The 24,067-nt window shown below is 43.0% G+C and overlaps 1 long non-coding RNA gene across 1 annotated transcript; it reads right to left on the bottom strand.

The window, feature by feature from the left end:
• Positions 1-8,342: 8,342 nt before the first annotated feature.
• Positions 8,343-23,119, bottom strand: LOC135914152 (uncharacterized). Its single transcript, XR_010568225.1, has 3 exons — positions 22,827-23,119; positions 21,135-21,387; positions 8,343-8,969 (listed from the first exon to the last, which is right to left on the bottom strand). It is a non-coding gene; the product is annotated as an uncharacterized lncRNA (long non-coding RNA).
• Positions 23,120-24,067: the final 948 nt, after the last annotated feature.

Genomic DNA, 24,067 nt, shown 5'->3' with positions numbered 1-24,067 from the left:
GCAAGGGGACAAGAGACGTCTCAGTGATACGAGTAAGAATAAAAATTACACAACTGCAGGCTACATGCATTGCACGTACGGCATCTAGGTGACGACAGTTGCAACAAGCACATCATAACAAACACTTTGAAAATGCAGTTACGTTTAGCTTGCTTTCAATCTTATATCTCACCACTAAAATTACTGTTTCACTTATGATAAATGTAGGCTTCACATAACCCTTCAGTACAGAACTTTTACATTTCTCAACAAATCATGAATGGTTGCATTACACAGACATCAACTACTACTTAGCATGGCAAATGTGTCTGCGATTTCACAGCATGAAATGCACAATGCAGTTATTGTGCATTTATGCAGTTCTACTACAGCTGTGTGCATGCACCTAGCCATGCTGACACTGCTGTTGACGTTGCAGCTACTGGCGCACACTAAAGTAACGCATCTGCTGCGCACGAGTTGCGCCAGACATGCCAATAACAGCGTCTCGAACAGCCCGTCCTCTCAAATAGTGCATTCTGGACCCCGTGTTTCGGGGCAGACCCTGTGGAATTGGGTCGCTGTCACTGTCGAGCTCATTGCTGCTGCTGCTGTCGTCATCGCTGTTATCGCCCGATTCTATGTCGCCCTCAGAAAGGCGAAGGTTGTGCAACACAGCACATGCCACGACAATGTTGGCCGCATGTTCCGGCTCGTAGAGGAGGGTGTGATATCGCTGAAGACAGCAGAAATGACTCTTGATGAGCCCAATGCACCTCTCCCCTACGGGATGCATGGCGGCATGTGCTGTGTTGTACCGCCCCTCGGCTGTCTGCACTGAAGGATGGCCAGCTACTGGTGTCAGGAGCCACGGCTCTAAGGAGTAGCCACTGTCACCTGCATGAAGATAAAAATAGTACATTGAGGACTCCTGTGACGATACGCAAGTTGACAACCGAGGAAAGCTACAGCATCAATCAACAAAGGTAGGCTTCAGAGGTTGCGAGTCCCCCCCAAAAAGCATCAGTTGAGCATGTCCATACCGGACACAAACTGCTGACCAATTTACAAGTGCACTACTCGGTGCCTGCCAGAAGCGGAAGGAAGCAACACTTGGTGGTGCTATCAGTGACAGTAGTAGCAGTAGCACGAATGTGTGTTCCATTCTTCTGCTTCTGGCAGGCACTGGGTGCAGTAGCAGGCGTAATATGTGTTGCTTTTGTCTGCTCCTGACAGGCACGACGTGCTTGTTACTGATAACGTGCTTGTAATTCGGAGAAAATATTCTTTTGGAGTGGAAATGGCGTTCTGTTCGCTACTCAGGCGTGGCTGCGCCAAAAAGAAAGCTTCGTCTCGCAGAGGAGATATTCCCCGGGATTCGCGATGCTCCCCGCTTGGAACCGCCGGCACAGCCATTTCGTTCGCCAGATGAACACATTGCGGTCCGACCCCAGCCGCAGGGAGTCCACGGCCAGGATCTTCATGCCCGCGTCGCAGATCTGATGTTAAATGTAAACTGAGAAAGTGCCCGTTTACAAGACCAACATAACTGTCAAAAAGAATCGGCACCAGACAACGTGACGTTTACTTAAAAACATGCAGTTGAGGGCATAGTATCCCTTGCGGCACATGAATATAGTCTTGTGCTCACCCTTGGGTGCGACAATGGCTAGGAGGCTGCCGTCGATGCAACCGATGACGCCGGGTACAGCACCTCGCCGAAGGAAACCCTCCTGCACGGCTGCCTTTCCCTCGGTCGTCTTCGGAAAATGGACTCACTTGTTGCGGGCCCCTGCATTCACGACAGCCTCTTCCACGCGTCGCACGCACTCGCTCACCGTCGACTGCGACACGCGGATCGTCTCCTCGCTCCCTGCGGACGCTTGAAAGGTCCCGGTGGCGAAGGAGTCCAGCGCCCGTTCCGTCGCTTGCTCCGCCCCTTCTAGTTCCCCCCGCCAGTTCACCATTTCCTTCGAGAGGCGAAAATGCCGTCGAAAATGGTCATCCGGCATATTAAGCGCATCGTCTGTCTCTCCGCGTTCACGTCGGCGACGGTGAAGAGCCACGGCCATAGCGATGAGAGGGGCAGCAATTTTTATTTCTTTGGAAACGATCCTGCCTCTGGCCATGACAAAAATGTATGCCTTATGCTCCGCATAATGAGCGCGTAAACGTCACTTTATCGTTTATTGTTTTTGTGGGTTCCTGACGTCACTTGATTGAGAGGCAAAATGGGCGTGGCTCGGTCATTTTCGACCAATGGCTGCGCGGTGATGGCGACAAAAGGCATAAAAAAGTCATAGAATTCCTACCATATCGCATCCATGAGCATACACCATCAAAATCCTGACCTCACAGCAGACTGGTGTGGCGACTTCGAGTCAGCATTGCCACCAATCTTTCCTCTCGTGCCTTCTACAGTTTACTCAGCCTCTTGCCACGGTACGAGTGAATCTCTTGAATTGTATGAAGATCATTTACAGATACATCCGAAATTATTTTTTATTTAGTGCTTTCCTGCACTCAATAGTTGTCCTGCACTAAATAGTTGTTTAGTGGCGTTGGCACAGCGCCGCTAAGCACGAGGTCACAGGATCAAACAACCGCATTTTGATGGAGTTGAAATGTAAAAATACCCGTTACCGTGCAGGCCGAGGTGGTCAAAATTAATCCGGAGTTCCCCACTATTGCGCGCCTCAAGATCAGATTGTCGTTTTGGCACGCAAACACCAGAATTAATTATTTTTGTTTAGTGCTTCTTTAAGCTGTAGCATTCATTATCTCTGCAGAACTCATGGTCAAAGTATTCTTGATAAAGATTTAATAAATATTAGATGGAAGTGTCTACTTATATTTTTATTAGTGCTCATACGTGACGACGTTTAGAACGGTGGCACTAACGAGGCAGACAGAATTGTATGCAGTGTGTGAGGGAACGATGACGCACGTCGAGGAAATGATCGAGTCTCTCTAGAGCTCCCTGACGTGGACATCAACTGACTGTCCACAGACTTCTGAGTTCATTCCGTGATCTTATGGAGCCTGTGTTTTGCGAGTCAATTAATTTAATTCATGAGGTGGTGGTTGGCACAGACTGTCTTTGTGGCTTATGTACATTTCATAAGGTAGAGTTGAATCTCGCATATTACTTCTGGAGCACAGCAAGCGAACCTGATGTGTAGTGGTAATCTTAGTAACGATCGACATTCATGTCCCTGTTCTAGCTCGTAATGCTGCTTGCCAGCACAAGCAGCAGCAATTGCCCAAAATGGCGTGAGATTCATTAAAATGTGAGTTATGCTCAGGGTCACATACCCAGTCACCCAAGCTGTTCTGACAGTTGATTATGAACCCACTTCCCTCAACATAGCAACCCAATCTGTTCCCATTAGACCATTGACGCAAATGGGTGGGAAAATAGAGAAGAACACCCGAAAATATGAAGTATCCTAAAAATGCTAATCACATTAAATAATAATATATGTTTTGGATACTTTGGTTTACTTATTATTTTTCTTGTTTGTGCTGGATAAACCTTTGTTTTTATGGAAGCCGTGCCATCCAGACAGCATAAGAAGCTAGCAAGAAGTCAAGTAAGTTTACCCTTCCAGATCTGCAACAGGTACTGCTGTGATTTATTGGCAGTAGGGCTGTTGTGTAAATGTGCTTGAAAGGCTTAAAACTACTTGGCTAACATTTCATTAAACATGCAGGTTCACATAGGTTGGAGGAGTGCTCATTGAGACGGTTATCCTGGCACAGCTCACCATGGTCTGCCATGGTCTTGCAGGGGCCTTGCTTCACAATATGTTCACAGAGGAGGAGCTCATTGGCCATTTGCTAGTTGGAAATAACACCAAGGGGCAAAAGAGGCTCCTGACCCCACCAGGGTCAACGCTGTTTTAAACAAGTACCGTATATCCTTTACCGTTGCATTACATCTTATATCGAATCTAAAATTAGCGGCTTGCCATTGGCGTAAGAAAAAATATTCAAGTAGCCCGTGTGTGCAGTTGTGTGCTAAAATAAGTACCATTTCTAATGACGGTTCGTATCTTAAGTGCCTAATACCACCATACTCGAATGCTTCTAAAATTTAAAAGCTGCCTTCATTGCCAGAATTTTGTGGCGGCTCCACCAGATAAAGTGAGCTACATTTGAGCATTAGCAGTGCTTCTTCGCTGTCGTCGCAATGAATAGTTGTCTGTGGAGCACGCTCCAAATCTAGTGGCATGAAGGACATGTTTAAATAGACTGAAAGTGTTCTTGTAATACACAAATTGCGGAGAAGTTATGCTCAAGTGTGGTTACTGCTCAGCTCGAGGAGCAGCACGTTCACCAAATTTCAGCAGTCAAAACAACTCTCCAGGTTCTGTAATGTGAAACAGTTGTTTCACGTACTTTAGGAGACCACAATGAATTAAAGTTGCACCTATTTGAAGGAGGTCCATGTGACGTCAGACAGCAGCCTTTCAGCTGAGGGAACAGAAGTTGTATGGCAATTTTCTTTTGGTTGGTTCAATAAAAAAAACACGGAGAGATTTCCAGCATCACTGTCAACAGTACTATGCTCAGTGGGCGCTTACTCATTCTAAGCACCTAACCTATGTATTAACATGCACCTTATCACTATTTATTCTAAGATATGGAAACAAAGTATATGTGGCTTTTCCCCATATGCTTCAATAAATTCAGAATAGGCCCTTGGGGACTACTGAATAAAGCTTGTTACAGTTCAGTTCAGTTTATTATTCTTCAAATACAATGAATTGGTAATAGACAATATACAGACAATATACGGACCATCGCACAAATCCACTACTTCAATTCTGAAATTGTTAGAATTGTTTCCTGCTTCCTTACTTCACTTGCTTGTTTACAAGGTTATTATGCACCATTGCTAAGTAGTTTATGGGCTTAAATTTATCAAAAAGATGAATGGGCGTTCCCGCCGCGCTTGTTTAGCCCATTGAGGATCACATTTTGGGGGAAAGATGTCTCTCCAATTTAGGAGTTATATTTTTTAGTGCTGTGCGAATACTTGAAACTTTCGAAATGAATAGTGTCCTATTCAATTCGGTCTTTCAGTCTTCACTGTTTGTAAACGCGAATATTATTCGAATATTTCCAAACACCAATGAAACATAAAATTTGAACCATAGCACGGTAAATTTTCACATTCGACAACATAGTATAGACATAAAACATGGGAACTTGTACGAATAGCAGACCAGGCTGCGTTACTTAAGTAGCTGTACTTTAGACGCTGTACAGCAATCATTCATGATTATCGAAGAGTTTTGTGCATGTGAAGAAACTATTTGCTGCTCCATTTGTTCTTTTAATAAACAGCTCCTTATAACATAGTATGCAGTGGCAGAAACTTACGAAGTTTAAGAATACTAGGATGTGAGTATCATTTTACAATAATTGTGACATCAGCTGGCCATTATTTAGAAGCTGTACAATATTCGAGTTGATTCTGGCATTATTCGGTTTGGTCTCAAAAATCGCTATTCGCACATCCCTAATATTTTTATTGCAGATTTAAGTTCGTCAGAGTGAATTTTTGAACAAAAAGCTGGTAAATTATTTTTAAGTGACAAAACAGCGGCAAAACCCTTTTATTATTTGCAGATTTACACGTTTTATTTTTCTGTGCAGGATAAAGCAGCGTAATTTTTTTTCTGTAATGAAACTTACAAAAACTTGCTTTATATTAAACTAGATGATGTGGCAACACCCCCAAACTACTGCAAAGACAGACACCTCGGAGCTAAGTGAAAGACCTCTATCAGTGATTTTGAATTGCGGCCTTGTTGCGTCAATCAACTATATCCCATGCCTGTAAGTTTCACTGTCTCGTTACCGGTACTCGAACAAGGAATGTCGCTGCAGCCAGCGTTTAGGCAAGGGGAGCTGTCATGGTTCTTACGAAGAGAAATCTCCTTTTCATAACATTAGCTGCAGCGACATTTCTCGTTCGATCAGAGTTGATCACTTCAAGCCTCCATCTTCCTGTAAAACTCTGTCTTCGTCTGAAACACTCTCTTTTCACGTCACCTTATCTTCTGCTGCCTTCGACTGTGTTTCCTTCTCCTTGGCACCAATTAGTACAATAGCTGGAAGTATCTTTAGTTTTGTTCAGCATAAGCAGTCCATAATTTTCTCTCGAATAGCTTTTACACTTACGAAGCGACGCAGAAAGTGGACACAGCCCCATTTCGCTCCTTTGCTTTTACACCAGCTACAATATTTGTATTGGTACCTTAAGTTTGTGTTATACATACGTTCTGGAGAAACCCAAGGGGCGACAGCGCAATAAGCATATTTTCAAGAAGTCCCACAAGGTTGCAGCACCTCCATTGTGATGCGAGGCAATACTTTATTATGAAAAGGCACATTTTTCAAAATGTTGCGTCGAAGCCACAAATGTACAGCAGCGAACCTCAAAGGGTTAAAGAGGTCAGTCCTCTGGCCTATGGCTCTTAGAAGACTGAGAATTTCTTCGTATCTGTTACATTCTGCATGTGTTATGGTAACCAGCTTGGTGCACAACTACAGGTAATTGGCATTATAAGAGTCATTGAGGCAGGAAACACTCTTCGCTGTAAACAGTATTTTCTTTAATGTAGAAAGTCTCAAACCATTTTAAGGCGAGAAGTGTATTCCCATTGCACGTGAACTCATGAAACCTACCTTCAAAGTAAGCCACACTCAATTGTAGTGACTTGACAGTATTGTATTCGGAGTATGCAAAAGCACAGTGAAGTGCGGCACATATTAATTATCAGTTACAAAAAATAATTTTAGTTGTCAGTAGTTTAGGTTTCCTTAGGAACGACGTGAAATCTTTTTTCACCGTTTTGTTTCTAAGCAAGCAAAGTTCACATCTTCGACATTGAGGACATTCATAAAGTTATTTTGCTACAGCGTGTTCTTCCTCGTTACTTTTTTCTGCATTTGACAATTAGTGGAGTCCTGTGCCACATTTATTAATTTCAATGTTCATGTTGTGAAGCTGTACCCGCAGAAAGTTGAATTCAAGCAAGACAAATACATAAATCAATTTCATTATAACGAGGGCATATTGTATGCCGCGCTCTTGCATGTGCGAGTTGCGTTTTAAACCTTGTGACTTTTTGTTGTTTTGCAGGCTTCACGTGTCGCAAATTTCCCGGTACCAACATGCCATATGTAAAGAACTCTGGCCTCGCTTCTCGCATGGGGCCAAAAGCCTCTGAAGAGCCCAAGTTGTACAGCTCAAATCAAAACACAAATGTGCTTTTGTAACGCCCGGCATATTTATGTTCGTTTATGTTTGTGTTAGTCTCCTGAAGAACCCCATTAGGATTTCCCAGATGAGCGTACAAATGTTGTGCCTTTCTATGCCTTGACATTTTTATGTTACTTTTATTTATGTTAACTATGCTAGTCTCCTGAGAAGCCCACGTTGGATTACTCAATACAGAATACAAGTGTGGTGCTTCGTTATATTTCACTTCATTTTTATGTTAGTTTTCGATATAGTTCCAGCAAGGATAGTGCTTCCTTAGTGTTATATTTTTTAAGTATCTTCAGTCATTTCATGCCAAACCACCCAGTTTTGTCAATAACTGTTCCATTATGGCAAACCATTTCAAGTTTGCTTGATATTCAACAGTAGGTACAACGAGAAAATTTTCGAAAAAAATTGCTTTCATGCATATACCTGAGTCATTCCAGGGCAACCAACCAGCGTTTCTCTGACCATCTCAGATATCGTGGAAGAAATTGCGATGTTTGTTGAAGCTCCGAACTCTTTCTCCCCATTTATTTTCCTTCGCAAAAATTTGCTAGAATTTTGAAAAATTTCATTGTTCTTGCTCAGCTAAGCTAGAAGGCATTGACCCTTGTTTCTTTTCAAAGGGAAATTGTACGATCCAGATATTCAGACGGTGTTCATTTCAAGAGCCTGAAGTGGTGTGACTGCCACTGAACTGAATTTGTTTCTCCGGACGCAGGGAAATACAGAAGGCACAAAATAAATATAGAATCGCAGCCTAGTTGAGTTGGGATAGCTGCAACATATTTGAAGCCTTGGAGGCTCAGTTGATCACCTAAAGAAACTGTAACGTTCAAACGTTTCACAAAGAGCTTCGTGTTGAAGGTGAACAAATTAGCTTTGGGGGCTGGCGCAAAAGTATATGTCGGCCATCATTACATAACCCTACACGTCTTCTATGCATCTGAGAAGTTACAAAGCGGTATTATTCTTTAAGTGCGATAAATTATTTTTATAATGTTCATTTGTGGGTCACACATACAACATAAATATATGAAGCCTTGTCATCTAGCAAGGAAAGATTGTTAATATAGCTGGCCACAAAAACTAGTCAACAAAGAATGACTGCCATTTTTTTATTGTTACAAATGTTGGTGATGTTAAGCGCCACAGTCTCGACTCGCATTTTTTTAACATAACCGCGAAATGTGATCGCCATCGACATCTAACCAAATCAGTGGTAACAAATAATACCACAAGAATTTGTTCATACTCGTGTAGGTTTTCAGTTTTAATTGTGAAGATGTTTTCTACTTGCATTTTCATTGGGCTCCAGGCAGCACGGGACAAAGTGTCTTGCTCCCTGTATGTCGCAATGCATGGCAGTGTGACATGTCCTTTCAAATGCTTTGCATGAACAATATCAGTGCTCTTTCTGGATTTACTGTCTACGTAATGGCAGATATTTCTTTTTGTAAATTGCATGAAACATCTTTGAGGACTCCCTCATGAATTTAACACGTATTGATATTTCCTGTGGAATGCCTGTATGGTTCACCCGGCCCACACGAAGCACAAGCCTCGTTGCGTTAGAGCGTGCGTCTCTTGGTAGTAAAACGCAGACCCCAACACCGCTTCTCGGTCATCTGTGTTGCAGACGACGCCAGCTTTGTCCTCTGTGTTCCCGGCCGGCAAACTTGTGCGCTCATCCGAGAAAATCCGGTGCCTGCAAAAATTCACAAAATAATTTTTCGCATTCAAAAATAATGCCTTCTATTTTAATTTCACACATGCATAGCAGACATGTAAAGCTATCTAATAATGTGTCATATATTTTTTTGCCAACTACAAAAGCTGTTTTTGCCTTCAACATGAAGCTTTTTGCAAAAAACTAGAATTTTACAGTTTCATTACTGGCGATCACTTGAACCTTCAGAGCTTCAGATATTTTTCTCCTATAATATGTCACCTGGGCTACCATTCTGTATTTAATTTCTGTCTTCTGAATTTTTCGTTATGAAAGAAATTTACGCATTGCAATTTTACTCACTTTTGCCGGTGCCAAAACCATTCGAAGTATCCAAATATTTGAAAAATTTGCTATTTTGCCAGTCGCATCACTTCACTATTTTCATGCGCACCATTTGTAGGCCTACATCCATACAATCTGCATTTCAAAAACAAAAATGTTGATAGATGTCCTCTAGCTCAGCGGTGTAGGAAAACTTAACTGTCACGGAAATGCTACAAAACCTTTAGAAAAAATAAATAAAGGTGGGCAAGTTTTGAACTCCCCAAACATGTGCCAATGTTTTCAGCTATATCTGTGGTGTCGAAAAAACGCTGGTTGATTCGGCATGAAATCGTGCACCTGCAACTGCATCTGTGCCATTGGCAGAGTTGTTCACTAAAAACTGCATTTTACATAGCTTCATAAAAATGGTTTATTTCGCTGTCTAAAACACATGAGTAAGAATCAATAGGTGTAACTGGGCTTAAATTTAAAGTGCAATAAAAGCTCTACGGTAATAACACTAATATCCCTTTCATGTTTGCATGAAACCAGATTTTTTGGTATTTCTTTCAATATTTTTGTGTGGCAGTGGACAAAATTGAAATTCAACTCACACAAGGAATAATTTTGTAGTATTCCAGCACGTCAATGACAGCTGTTTTTTTCATATAAAATATGAAACAGTCAATATGAATAAGTCGTCTGATATGGAAGGACTTGTATAGGAACGTTATTATTACAGAAAGCACAATTGGATCATGCAACAACAATGCAGCATAATGAACTGCTCTTGTAGCATCACTTTTCGCTCTGGGTCTACAAATTAATCTGAAGAAAACTAAAGTAATGTTTAACAGTCTCGGAAGAGAACAGCAGTTTACGATAGGTCGCGATGCACTGGAAGTGGTAAGGGAATACATCTACTTAGTGCATGTAGTAACCGTGGATCTGGATCACGAGGCTGAAATAATAAGAAGAATCAGAATGGACTAGGGTGCGTTTGGCAGGCATTCTCAGATCATGAATAGCAGGTTGCCATTGTCCCTTAAGAGAAAAGTGTATAACAGCTGTGTGTTAGCAGTACCCACCTACGGGGTAGAAACCTGGAGGCTTACGAAAAGGGTTCGACTTAAATTTAGGCCGACGCAACGAGCTATGTAAAGAAGACTGATGGGTGTAACGTTAAGGGATAAGAAAGCTCATTAGGTGAGGGAACAAACGCGAGTTAATGACGTCTTAGTTGAAATCAAGAAAAAGAAATGGGCAGGGCATGTAATGAGGAGGGAAGATAACCGGTGGTGGTTAAGTGTTACGGACTGCATTCCAAGAGAATGGAAGCGTAGCAGGGGGCGGCAGCAACTTAGGGGAACGGATGAGATTAGGGAGTTTGCAGGGACAGGATGGCTACAATTAGCTCAAGACCGGGATAGTTGCAGAAGCATGGGAGAAGCCTTTGCCCTGCAGTGGGCGTAGCCAGGCTGCTGCTGCTGCTGATGATCATAGCATAACTTATTGCAATTGTCATGTTTAAAAAGTAGATAAGGTTTACTGAAATTGGTACGCAGCATTCAACCAACAAATAAAGATTGTACAGAGTGATCCTTTTCTTCACTTTTACAGATTGTTTTTAAGTTGACTGTGCCAGGTAGCATATTTCTTGTTTTTCAGTTGGATTATTCAGAGGTGGACTTAATTAGCACAAGAAATGGAAACACATTCTCCTGATTCTCATAAATTTACTAATTCGCTTATAAGGTTACGGCACATATTGCAGTTAAAAATTGTAGCCACTGAGTTTGAAACACTTATTCACTTAATATTTTCCATAAATGTGAGACGAAATACATGGGCATTGCAGTGAGTCTTGTGTTTAAATGTATAACAGGGCGTTTTGTTAAAAAAATGTAAGTGCAACAGCAATAATTTCTACAGCCAGTTTGATGGCATGTCTCCTTGCTGTTGTCATTCAGGAAAAAAAATATAAGTGCATACACCTTGTAAAATTACCGGCTACAATTCGTAAAAAATTTATTATGAAGTGTGTTTTTGTTATTTAGCTGAATATGCGTCTTGATTTCTAAAGCAAGTAATGTTTGGCACTGTGTATCTAGATTTATATTAACTGCAACAGCCAGTCTTGAATAAATTCCATGAAACTTAAAGATAACCACCCTGCATGTCAGTGTCTCAGTGATTGCTGCGGGCTCAAGTGAATCATACCATGGTTATGGTACCGCTGGCTACATAATAAAGAAAGCAAGTACCTTTTTTGACTGTACTTATTTACAGTTATGTCAGTCTGCTTGTACATTGATTTATTTAGGTATTTATTTTTGATGGTCTATTTCTTTTGGGAAATGTGTTTTACTTGAGGCCCACAGAGGGCTACATCTGTCAGTATTCAACGATATATCACGCGATCGTCAGCAAAACAAGTGAATTTGGGCCGTCAATGAAGAAGGTAGGACCTTATTATAAATCAGGAAAAGTAGGGGCCGTAGTGCTGATCCCTGAGGCACACCACAATGAACCTAAGTCAATGATGAATCTTAATTGTTCGCAGTAACAAATTGATAACAATTAGTGAGAAAACACTAAATCCTTTCAGCAGGTTACTCTCAAGGTTTAAAAGACTGAGCTTGAGAAGGAGCAGTTCGTGGCAAACCTTGTCGAACATTTTGATAAAGTCTAAAAATACACAGTCGGCACAGGAAGCACGATCTAAAAAAAAGTGTAATCTATGAGTGAAAGATATTAGTTGGGCTTCACGTGAGAATGTTTTGCGAAAACCATGTTGAGCTGAGGTGAAAAATGAGTTCGAGCCAAAAAGTTAACGAGATTTGTAAATATCAAATGTTCAAGAAGTTTGCAACAGGTGCTGGTAAGCGACATCGGTCTGTTTTCAGGGGTGAGCTTTTGTTAGCAGACTTAGGCAACGGAATCACCCTCCCTATTTTCCATTGCGCAGGCAGAGTACACGTGTTTATTGATTTTAGAAAGTATTAGGAAGTGTTACAGAACTGATTGTGTTAGTGCTTTTCAAAAATGTACTATTAATAGTATCATAACTGGGAGCTTAGTTTAAAGGCGAATCGTCAATCAGCTTAGCAATACCAGAGAAGTCAAGACCTATGGTTGTATAATGAGATAGTTGCAGATAGTTGCAGTGTTCGGTGCGTGGTGTCTGAATGTTCAATGAAGTGGAAAACTTATTTGCAAATGATTCATTGAGAATGTTTGCGCAAGCGTCATTTGGAATGACGTCACCTGACCTGTCTTTCAAGGTGATAGAGCTATGAGAAGACGGGTTAATGACGCACCAAAACGTTCGGACATCTCTCGTAAGCATTTCAGGTAAAGTATGAGATAAGTAAACGTCTGTAGCATTTTTAGTGCAGATAAGCAGACATGATTGGCAGCGGTATAGGTTTCCCAAGTTGTTTTACTTGCAGATGATTTAGCTAAACGATAGACACGTTTTTTTTTGTAAGACAGGCGCTTTACATAACAGTTTCACCTAGGGGATTGTGGATTAGGAGTGGTGACGCGATTAGGAATGAACATTTCAGTTATTAGGCGTAACTGGTCTACAAATATATTCCAATTTCACTGCACCTATCAGTTATCAAAATCAACGAAACATTTTTGAATAAATAACGATACTTCATTGGTAATGGCTTCAAAGTTCGCTTTCTTGTAATCGCGTATAACGTTCTTAACATTTCTTCTTTTGGGATCATGATAATCATCATCATCGGCCTGGTTACGCCCACTGCAGTGGCAAAGGCCTCTTCCGTACTTCTCCAACTACCCCGGTCATCATCAGCGAATCGCAAGTTGCTAAGGTATTCTCCATGAACTGTTATCCCCAATTCTTCCCAATCCAGCTCTCTGAATACCTCCTGCAAACTCGTTATGAATTGCTATAAAGAGATCGTATCTCCGTGCCTGACGCCTTTCCTTATTAGGAATTTGGTGCTTTCCTTATGGAGGACTATGGTGGCTGTGGAGTCGCTATAGATATCTTTCAGTATTTTTACATACGGCTAGTCTACACCCTGATTCCGTACTGCCTTCATGACTGCTGAGGTTTCGACTGAATAAAACGCTTTCTCGTAAATAATGAAAGCTCTATATAAGGGTTGGTTATATTCCGCACATTTCTTTATCACCTGATTGATAATGTGAATATGGTCTGTTGTTGAGTAGCCGTTACGGAATCCTGCCTGGTCCTTTAGTTGACAGAAGTCTAAGGTGTTCCTGATTCGATTTGCGATTACCTTAGTAAATGGTGTGTAGGCAACTGACAGTAAGCTGATCGGTCTATAATTTTTCAAGTCTTTGGCGTCTCCTTTCTTTTGGATTAGTATTATGTAAGCGTTCTTCCAAGATTCCAGTACGCTCGAAGTCTTGATGCATTGCTTACACAGGGTGGCCAGTTTTTCTAGAGCAATCTGTCCACCCTCCTTCAACAAATCTGTCATTACTTGGTCCTCCCCAGCTGCCTTTCCCCTTTGCATACCTCTCAAGGCATTCTTTAATTCTTAAGGCGTTATTTGTGGGATTTCAAATTTCCCTTGAGTAAAGTGTCTTGGATTACCGCCGCGGGTGCCACTGGTAGTGTAGAAATCTCTATAGAACCCTCAGCCACCTGAACTAGCGCATCCCTATTAGTAATGATATTGCCGGCTCTGTCTCTTAACACATACCTCTGATTCTTGCCTATTCCTAGTTTCATCTTCACTGCTTTTAGGCTTCCTCCTTATATGCACTGTATATACTTCTACTGTCCTTCTAACTTCACTGAGCCCTATTATATACCATTTACTGCCCTCTAATGCTTCCAATAGCACTGCTAGACTCACCTCACTGGATAACACGTTCTAGCATTAAACGATGCCAGGTTCAGATTCCTATGACGGCCTGTCCGAAACCATGGATTCTTAGCACACTCTGCTGCGTCACAGGTCTTACCACCGCCGTGGTCAATTCGGAGCTGCTGGGGACTGAGGGCCGCGGTTTGGTTGTTGTATTCATATAAGAGGTTGTGGCCAAATACTGCACCAGGGTGGCCAATACTGCTTCGGTGAGGGAGTGTGTTACCGGTTCTGATCACCAGGATCAGGCCGCACTCCAGGCCTGTTTATGCTATTTTATCAACACGCGGATTTTCGTTCTTTTCCTTAATCCGGTGGAAAATTCCGCGGCACCGGGATTCGAACCACGGTCCTCCTGCACGCGAGGCGGATGCTCTACCTCTGCGCCACCGCTGCACCTCTCCTTTTGGGATAGCAGACGTTTAAACCGAATATTAGTAACGAATGTTCACTAATGCCAGGTGAGTGTGTTATAGAGGAAGCAAGTTCTAGTTGATTAGTTCGGATTAAATCAAGCGTGTGTGCAGTGTGGATTGATGGTCTAGTTGGCTGTGTCACAAGTTGGGGAAATGAAAACTGGGAATAGAGTTCACAAAAATCTTTAGCCTGAACGGAAAAGGCTTTATGTTGGTTGGATGTGTATTCCACATTGAATTAGGAAAATTCATATCAACGAGTAATAATAACGGTGTTGTGGGAAAGCGCGAGAAAAATTTGAATAATAGCATCGTATAACTTTTCAGTAGCAAACACCAAGGATTATCTTTGTGTGACTGTGTAATTGAGAGTTAAGCAAGCCCACGTGGTTTCATTTCAGTGTTAATATGTATATGGAATGATGGCACATCTTTCGAAATTGCAAGTAGGACACGTACTCCTCGACGTGCAGATCCACCACAGCGGCAGATAGCAAAATTGCACAAACACAGTTAACGTGCTTTCTTTTTAATTTTCATTTCGCACGTCCGAACGACTCGTAAACCTATAAGTCGTACAGAAATCTGCACTTACCATTGATTACTGACAATGACTTGCCCAAATATGTCAACATCCTCAGGTAAAAATGTCACTATATTCAGTAGTGGCTGCATACAAGCACGATTTTGTTCAGTTTACCAACCGAGAGCCCTTACCGCTACAATTGCAGTAGATGCGTCTCGCTCTATGTTATAACCAGAGAAGGAAGGAGCCGCTAAATGAGTTCCTCCTTTGCCACTCCGCGAACCTCGCAAATGTCCCCACGCCACGTGGCGTCGTTCCGGAGTAAATGTTGCCACGATGGGAGCTTCCGGGCTCTGCTGTACGTTTAGTGCACCGGCAGTGCTATAGAGCGTTTACAGCAGTTAGGTTGTACAGCGCCAACGAGATAGCGCTACCGGTTTCGAAGCCATACGATGACTTCTATGCCGCCAAATTTAAATGGGATAATGTTAACTCTATGGAATTAATATGATAGCATATCGCTCATATGAAGCAAAGTGTGGCTTGATGCACCTGAAAAAATATCATACGGCGCTGTGCGATATCAGCGTATCCTGCAATACCAGTAGGGGGAACGTGACTTCGCGTGTTGTGCGGACAGTGCTCTTTAGCAAATAAATGGCTGTCTGTCATGAATCAATGAATAGTTTAACACAATATTCAGACGACTAAGCTACAAAAAAAGATTTTTAGCCTGCGATATGAGTGCGATACAAACAGCTGCGATGGTCAGTGAGCTAGGAACATATGAGTGTGCTTTCGTACACTTTCGATGTCGCTGCACCGTCTTGCCTGTTAGCAACGATTTCGCGTCTCGTAATGCGCATTTGATTAGCAGGAGGTGACGACCAGTCAGGGCGTGTGTGCAAGCGTAACCGCGCAGTGAGTCATGGTGATAAGAACGTCCACTATGCAAACCCAGTTTGTTTCTATGTTGTCGCAACTGCAGGAATTTCAAAGGTGTCGTTTCACTGCATATTTTGTAATGAGCTAGTAAAGAATAACGAAACATCTTTAACAGTCTGCAGTTTTGTTGAAGTGCAAAAATACCCAGGCATGTTGGGCTGAAAAATCCTAATTATGTTCATTTTTTGTCCGAATGCCTATATCTGTGACCCATGAGCTAATATAACAACAGGTTAGCTACGTGTGCAGTCCTTCTTGTATATCTAGCTCTGACTGTTGTCACTGCTTAAGAATCTCCAGAGACTTTTAATCTCTTGCATGATCAGAAGAACCGATGGTTGCGACAAGCAGTGCAAAGAACACACATTTTTAATGCACTTAAAACAGTGTTATCAATAGACTGCTCGCACATAACGACTGTCGAAGTTTTGAGGCGGTAAGATTCATTCATTCATTCATTCATTCATTCATTCATTCATTCATTCATTCATTCATTTATCCAAATTTCTTTGTACAGGGTGGATTTACTGGTCAATCTAAGCACGCAGTGCTTGTAAAATGACCAGGCAGTTGGTGAAACAACGTATTAAATTCATATTACCACAATTAATACATTCTCTCGCATATATACACTGATTATGCTAGGAGAATGCCAGCAAACTTTAGAGCAGGAAAAAATCGAGAGGCAGACATAGACAAAGAGACAGGAAGGTGGCTGGAGGTGGCTGAAGGTGGTCCAGCCACCTTTTTGTCTCTTTGTCTATGTCTGCCTCTCGATTTTTTCCTGCTCTAAAGTTTGCTGGCATTCTCCTAGCATCACCATGTACCAACTAGCCCAACAAGCCACTCTCATGAACTTATATACACTGAACACCGCCCAATGCAGTAAACAAAAACAAACAAACAAACCAACAAAAAACATTTTGAGTTCCTCTTTCATTACACAATGTTGTCAAGAAAAACATCAAAGTCAAAACATCAAAGCGATACATAAATACACCAGTCACTTACAGGACTATAACTCAATTCTTTAAACTGCTGAATTCAAAATTATACACAGGTATCGAAGCAAGAACAAACAAAAGTTGAAAACAAAGCCGGTAAACAATTCCGTATGAGTCAACTGGCTTTACCTACTAAATGTTTATTGAGCTTGCACACCAATTTCTAATCGGTTTATTCATTTTTCGTTTCGTGTTTATTGTACATAATTCATCACTCAATTGATTAAATACCGAAGGGACATAGTATTTCCGGGTTCTTTTTCCGTAGTGAGTGTAGACATGTGGTCTCACGTACCTCTCAGTTTGTCGCAATGTCACGTTCTTTTTTACGGCAACCCTGAATTCTTTCCTGAAGTAGTGATTCTTCAAAACTACATAATTAAATAGTTCTTTCACTGGTAGTATACCCAGGGCTTGGTATTTTTCCCTTGTACCTGCGCTATCCAACGCTGTACCGTAGGTTATGCTCTTGACTATTTTACGAATTACGCGATTAATTTCTTGTTTTTTTGTTTTCAGAGCAAGTGCCGTATAATGTAATGCCATACATAAGTAAAGACTCAGCTAGCGCCTTAAATACAGTAAGCTTTACTTTAAATGGAGCTCTGCCTCGAAGGTGATACATCAGGGCAGCAATTGATCTTAGCTTTTTACATATGTATTTAACGTGACTACTCCAATTAAGACATTGATCGAAATGCACACCTAAATACTTTACAGTTGATTCGAGTGGCAAAGGTAGGCAGCGGCATGAATTACAGTCTGACGAATGCAAAAAAAAATCCTCCTATTAATTGTGATAGCTTTGTGGGGATTCTTAAAACAAATTAGCTCTGTTTTCCCTTTATTTATGTAAATATAATTTTCCTGAAACCAATCACATAATTTAACAATATCACTTTGTAGTTGTTCCAACCCTGTATCAATGTTGGCAACATCTATAGTAATCGCAGTGTCGTCCGCATACTGGAAAATTTTAGAATGTAATGGTAGAAGGCTGAGGTCTGTAACATAAATGTTAAAAAGCAGTGGTCCTAACGTACTACCCTGAGGTACTCCATAGTTTAGCGACTCCAAACTGCTATATGTTTCTCCTAACCTAACACAGTGAAATCTGTCAGCAAAATAACTTGAAAAAAACTTAATCAAGTGTCCCCGAAAACCCAGATATTGCAACTTTTTCATCATAATGTTATGGTCTATAGTATCGAAAGCTTTTGTTACATCTAACATTAAAGCCAGGACCACTCGGTTATTTTCTATCGAACTGTTGATGTAATCGGATAGCTCATCTAGCAAAGAAGTTGTATTTTTATTCTGTGTGAAACCAAATTGCGCATTATTGTTCAGTGAAAATCGATCACAGAACGACAGCAGCACGGATGCTACATGCTTTACCATTATGTGGGCAAGCGCTGAAAGGATAAAAATCGGTCTGTAATTTCCGCAGTCATTCTTTTTTTCCGTTTTTGTATATTCGCCTATCAACAGAAATTTTCATTTCTTTCGGTATATCTCCAGTTTGAAATATACCGTTTAGAATTTTGAATAATACGTCTTTCAGTTCTTTAAAATTACTACGGAGGTCTCGATTACGAATCTTATCAAAACCCGGAGGCTTCCATTCCTTCAAACCCTTGATGATGTTCCATAATTCGACTTCAGATATTTCTGGCAGAAAGGTTGTGTTCGCGCATGTGCGTTTAGGTTTGTATTCGGTGAGCCCATCGCGACTTGTTGCTCTTAGTTTTTCCGCTGCATGCAAAAACGTGTCATTGAACTTATCACACATTACTTCCGTGTTTACTGTGGGGAAGTTCTTTTTTATCACGTCTTCAACGCATGCGTGTTTCGATCGGCCCATCAGGTCGTTTACCAATGCCTACGTTTTCTTTACGTCGATTTTATTTAACGAGAATTCTTGTGAGAGGCATCTTCGTTTCGCAAGTCGCAATTTCGCTGTCACCACATTTCTTAGTGAACAGTATTCTGTTCTTTTCGTTACATCGTGCGGTTCTTTCTTGCTTTTCTGCCATGCTTTGTCCTTAAGGTAGCACAATTCTATGATATCTGGCATGATCCACTTACTGTCAGGCTTTCTTTCTTCACCTTTACTATTTTAGTGGAACCTTCGTAAATCCTATTGAATGTTTCAATAAGACTACTGTACATGGCTAAGTGATCAAGCGGTAAGAGTGCACTCCAGTTTGTATTTTTGATTTTTGTGTCAACTTGCGCATTATCGATAATAGTTCTTGTAACCAAAGCCTTTCCTTTCGTTATGGGTTGTTCAGACATAATTGCTAACATGACAAAATAATGGTCAGCCAGTTTGTGCCTAACGACTCCGGATGTACACCGCTGGTTGGTTAATCGAAGGATGATGTGGTCAATGCACCATTTGGAAATTTTTGAGCCCAAGTATTCCTCTCTTGTGTATTCATGTATTGCGTTGTATAACCCATGTTCAGCTAGAAAATTAAGGTAATCAGTTACAGTTCTTTGAGACTCTTGGAAGATGTCTATATTTATATCGCCTACTAAAATCAGGTGTTTCTCGTTCATATACTTATTTAGTAAACGCTGCAGTTCCTCAATATATTTGTGTGTATTCAAGTTTGGCGGCCGATAGATAATACACAGAGTGTACGTAGTGTCCACTTTACTAATCGACAAGTTGAGCAGCTCGGCATTATCAAATTTTACCTCAATACTGTATGACAACCAGCTATCTTTCACAAACACCAAAACACCTCCACCTTTCCTATTTTCCCGACATACGGCGTATTGCGAGTAGCCTCTGAAGCAATACAAACTTAACATTTCCGCTGTAATGTTGATTTCAGACAGCGCAATGACATCCACATCAGGCATTGTTTGCAAATACGCACACAAGTGATCCCAATTTTTCTGCAGGACACTAATGTTCACGTGTAGTAATTTTAGCTCTTCATGCAGTGTTTCTTCCCTTAATGTTTCGAGGATATGCTTATCCCATTCGCTGAAGGATTCAAATGACCCCATTAGTTTATTTTTGCAAGATCAGCCACGCTATTGACACTAATTACATTAGAACCTGCTTCCTTCCTGACCAACACCTTGCCGTTCTTTGTCCAGACAAATCTGTACCCTTTCTCTTTCGCCAGCTGTCGAGTCTGCCAAAATAAGTGTCCTTGGATTTTGGTCAGATTATCATTCAGGAATATTTTCTCAGCCCTGAGAGTGTTCTTTTTGGATATCCAGAGATCTTTGGTTGCTTGGTCGGTGAATCTGACAATAATTGGTGTGATTTTGCCTTGACGTGGTTTCAACCTATGCGCTGCTTCCAAGGAATGCCCTTCTAGCGCCGGAATGTCATGTTTATTGCTAAGGTTCACCAAGACCTGGAATAGGTCTTCCTTTGGCGATTCGGGAATGCCATGAATCTCAATATTTTTCCGGCGCGAGTACAGCTCTGCTATTTCGATGCTATCTCTTATGCGAGCAACTTCAGCATCCTTTTCAGTAAGCCGTTTCTCAAGTTCCTCGGTTTTTGCCTTTAGTTTACAGATCTCAGTTTCCTGGGAGCCGATTTTGGCAAGAAGTTCATCATACTTTTTTGACAGCAGTTCCAAGAAGCTTTCTATTGATTTCGTCGTTACGTTTTGCTTGTCAACTTTCTTATCAACACTATCTAACTTGCACAAAACTTTGGCTAATTTTTGATCCAAGCTTTCAACTTTTGGAGCCGCAGCACTTAGCTGCTGAGGCTCCTTGCCGCTTTCGGGGTTTTGGTCAATTGCATTGCTGCTGTCTGAATCCGAATATTCAGTTTCCTCATCTGCGCATGACTGACATTTCCAGATGTAAATGTCACCTTGTTTCATAACTTTAAATCTTTTTTTCTGAATGCCTGAGCACTTGCCCAGATGGTAATAATGTTTACAGCGAAAACATAACAAAAACTGCTCTTTGCCAAGCTTCTTCTGGCATGCAAAACACTCTCGTTCCGCCATAACTTCTTCGAAAGGGCTAGAACACTACAATACTAAATTATTTCAATACGGCAGTCAGTCCAGTGGAGGGTGAGGTACAGGCAAGTGTGTCTCATTGAGGCACAATTTTCTTACCTATAACAAAGAAAACACGGTCAGAGCTCGGTCGCTGCTCCACCGGACTGCGGGGCGTTCTTCTTCTGAGCGTCCTTTTGTAGCCCGTAGAACCCGTGGTTTGTGACGTCAGCGCCGCCCCCTTTCGCGGCGTTATCGTCCCGTTGTCATCCGCGCTTGCTTGGTCCAGATCCCCGCGCAGATATCTGCCGCAGGCCTAGCACATCGACGCTTCCATGGTCATCGGGCGATGCGGCGGTTCCACGGCTCGGAGCTATAACAAAGAAAACACGGTCAGAGCTCGGTCGCTGCTCCACCGGACTGCTATCTGTTAAGAGCTATCTGTTATTACGCGAAAATAGAAGAAAAATAAGTTGCATAATCGGACAAGTCGCATCATTGGAGGTTGTCTACGCGCCTATTTTGTTCACCAGATCAGGCTGAAGTAATGCTTTGTGTAAATTATCGAAAACATTAACATTACGTTTGCGCTTTCGGTTGAAATCTTCGGATCACTGGCGAATGATAATTCACACAGAAGACGAAAAGAGCGACTCAGCCCGTCGTCTGTAATCGGGTAGGAGAAGCCCGAAGGCGCTCAAAAGGCGTCATGGTCACGTCTGCAAAGATGGCAGCGCACATGCAAAAGATATGAAGAATACGCAGTACATGGTCCAGTGTTACGAGAACTCGCTGGAATAGTAGCCTTCAATTTTTTTTTTTACACAGGCTCCATACATATACGAAATTAGGGGTAGTTATGTACCAAATTTGCCGTATTCTAAAACGTAGTGAAAAAAATTACAAATAATTCCAAAAGTCTACCTGTGCACTCTGTAGTCAAATAAGCTTTAGGGTGTCCCTTCAGCGAGACTTTGTCGCAAAAGAACTAGGCCCGTATCCACGAAGTGGACTTACGGTAGCACTGCTCGTAACAGGATAGGCGAGCTAATCGTTGTGATGGATATAAAATTATGGAGCGTGGCCGACACTGGGAAATAGCTCGTCCAAACGAAAACTTTTGTGAATTCGGCGCCTGAATACAGACAGAAGCTGTGTTGCGTGCTCAGGGTGCATAGCCAGCCAGGTCCATGCTACAAAGCGCAAATACCTTTTCGCTGCCGCGAGTCGACTAAAGGATCATGTACGAGATTTTCAGGCGAAAAGCTAGGTACTCCTGATGCGGCGGTCGTTTTGTGAGCTAAATGTGCCGGACATTAAATGTGCGCACGCCGTCACTCAGCTTCCTTGACAATAGTGGATCAGTCGTCTTCAGTGCACCCGCCGAGTGCTTCGCGCCACCATCGCCCGATGCTGCCGGACCTGGACGAGCCCTTGTGAGAGCACTTTAGGCAAATGTTATGTGTTATAAGAGCATGGCTTCTCTATAAACTGAAAGTTGCCGCACTGGCATGAGTCATGGCTGCGCAGAAGACTATATAGCTAATGAGTGAGCACAGAAACTACCCTCTCCGAGTCACAATGTTCAGCTCATGGACGTCGGCCCGGAAGCAGAGGGACGACGGCGCTGGTGAACACACGCCAACCACCCGCGCTCGCCTTGAACGAATTTTCCCGACAATTGGCGCACACTGGGAAAGCCGTACGAGTGCCTCTTGTTCACGTTATCTTTACCTCCTGTACCACGGGGCACCGCCCGCCATGTTGCAACTAAGTTTCACATGAGGCTCATAAGGGCCGCTCTCTGCTCACCCGATCCTAATAACTCCCTCACGACGAATCGTCGGTTCCCTCGCGAGGGGCGCTCAGCAGAGACGCATAGGCGCGCGTATATGCGTGCCTGACCCACGGGCGTCGTCTGGATGGCAAATGCCGCCGCCGGTTCCCTTCCCAGCGGTTCCCCTAGTTCGGTGATGGGCGCCCAGGCCTCGCGGCGACAGGTCCCGGCTAGTCGGCGGCTCTCACGCCGCCACCGCGCGTGCGAGCGCGAGCGCCCGCAGAGTAGAAGCAGGCTTGGGTCACGAGCCGTTCTCCCCTGCCGGGCCACGCATCGGGCAACGCGTGGCTAATGGAGAGGCGCATAATCAGGCGCGGATAATGGCCTCCCGTGGCCGTCTCTCCTCCGCCGCGGCTCAAACAAATCAGCCGATACCCCCATCTCTGCCGACTTACCCCACCCCCCCCTCGTGTTTCTTCACGAACGCACCGCTGCCATGGTGCCGCCATCGCTTCAGCAGCAGCAACACTCGGCGCAGGCGTTCTTCCCCGCAGGCAAAGGCACGGAGGATCAGCGGCAGACGGGTCCTGATTGAGACGTCAGCCATGTCAGGTGCTTAACGTCAGCGCGCGGCCCCGCGAGAGCAAACAGCGAGGAAAGAAAAACCGCCCCGCTGTTATTAGGAAAGTGGCCGCTGCATGCGAGCGGCTCGTCTTGGCGGCGCTGCCCCTGTGCGTATGCCGTGTATCCGTGGCCCTGCCTGTGCCAACAGCGTCGCTCCATCCCATCAACGCCACCTACCGGGATATTAAGAGGCCGTAGACGTCCCGGATGACCACGGGGTGCTCCTATTTTTGCCTCTGCTTTGTTTCGGCCTCGCGCCCCTTTCAACCTCTGGCGCTTTATTTTCTCGTTTGGTTACTGTCACCGTTTCGCGTCTCATCATGATCTGTCTCTCTCTTGCACACATGTTTGCTCCCATCTTTGCTCGGAATTCTTCCACTCCTTCTTTGTTGATACTGCATGATGCGTGCCTGTGCTCGTCTTTCTGGTCATGGTGCCGACGAGTCGAGTTTCTGAGGGATTATTAGACGGATATTTCCTGACCCCCACACTGCCACATGAAAAAGGAAAGAGCAAGCCACGTAGCGAGAAAAACAAGCTCCAAGAGGTGCCGTATAACGTATACCCTGGTCGCCTGTAACGCATCCCTCACGTTCCGCCGTGAGCTCTGCCTTTGGAGCAAGCGAGTATATACACAGACGCGTGATAACAG

This window comes from Dermacentor albipictus, unplaced genomic scaffold, assembly GCF_038994185.2.
Source record: "Dermacentor albipictus isolate Rhodes 1998 colony unplaced genomic scaffold, USDA_Dalb.pri_finalv2 scaffold_12, whole genome shotgun sequence".
Classification (NCBI taxonomy): domain Eukaryota; kingdom Metazoa; phylum Arthropoda; class Arachnida; order Ixodida; family Ixodidae; genus Dermacentor; species Dermacentor albipictus.
This window is presented reverse-complemented; position numbering and strand designations above follow the sequence as displayed.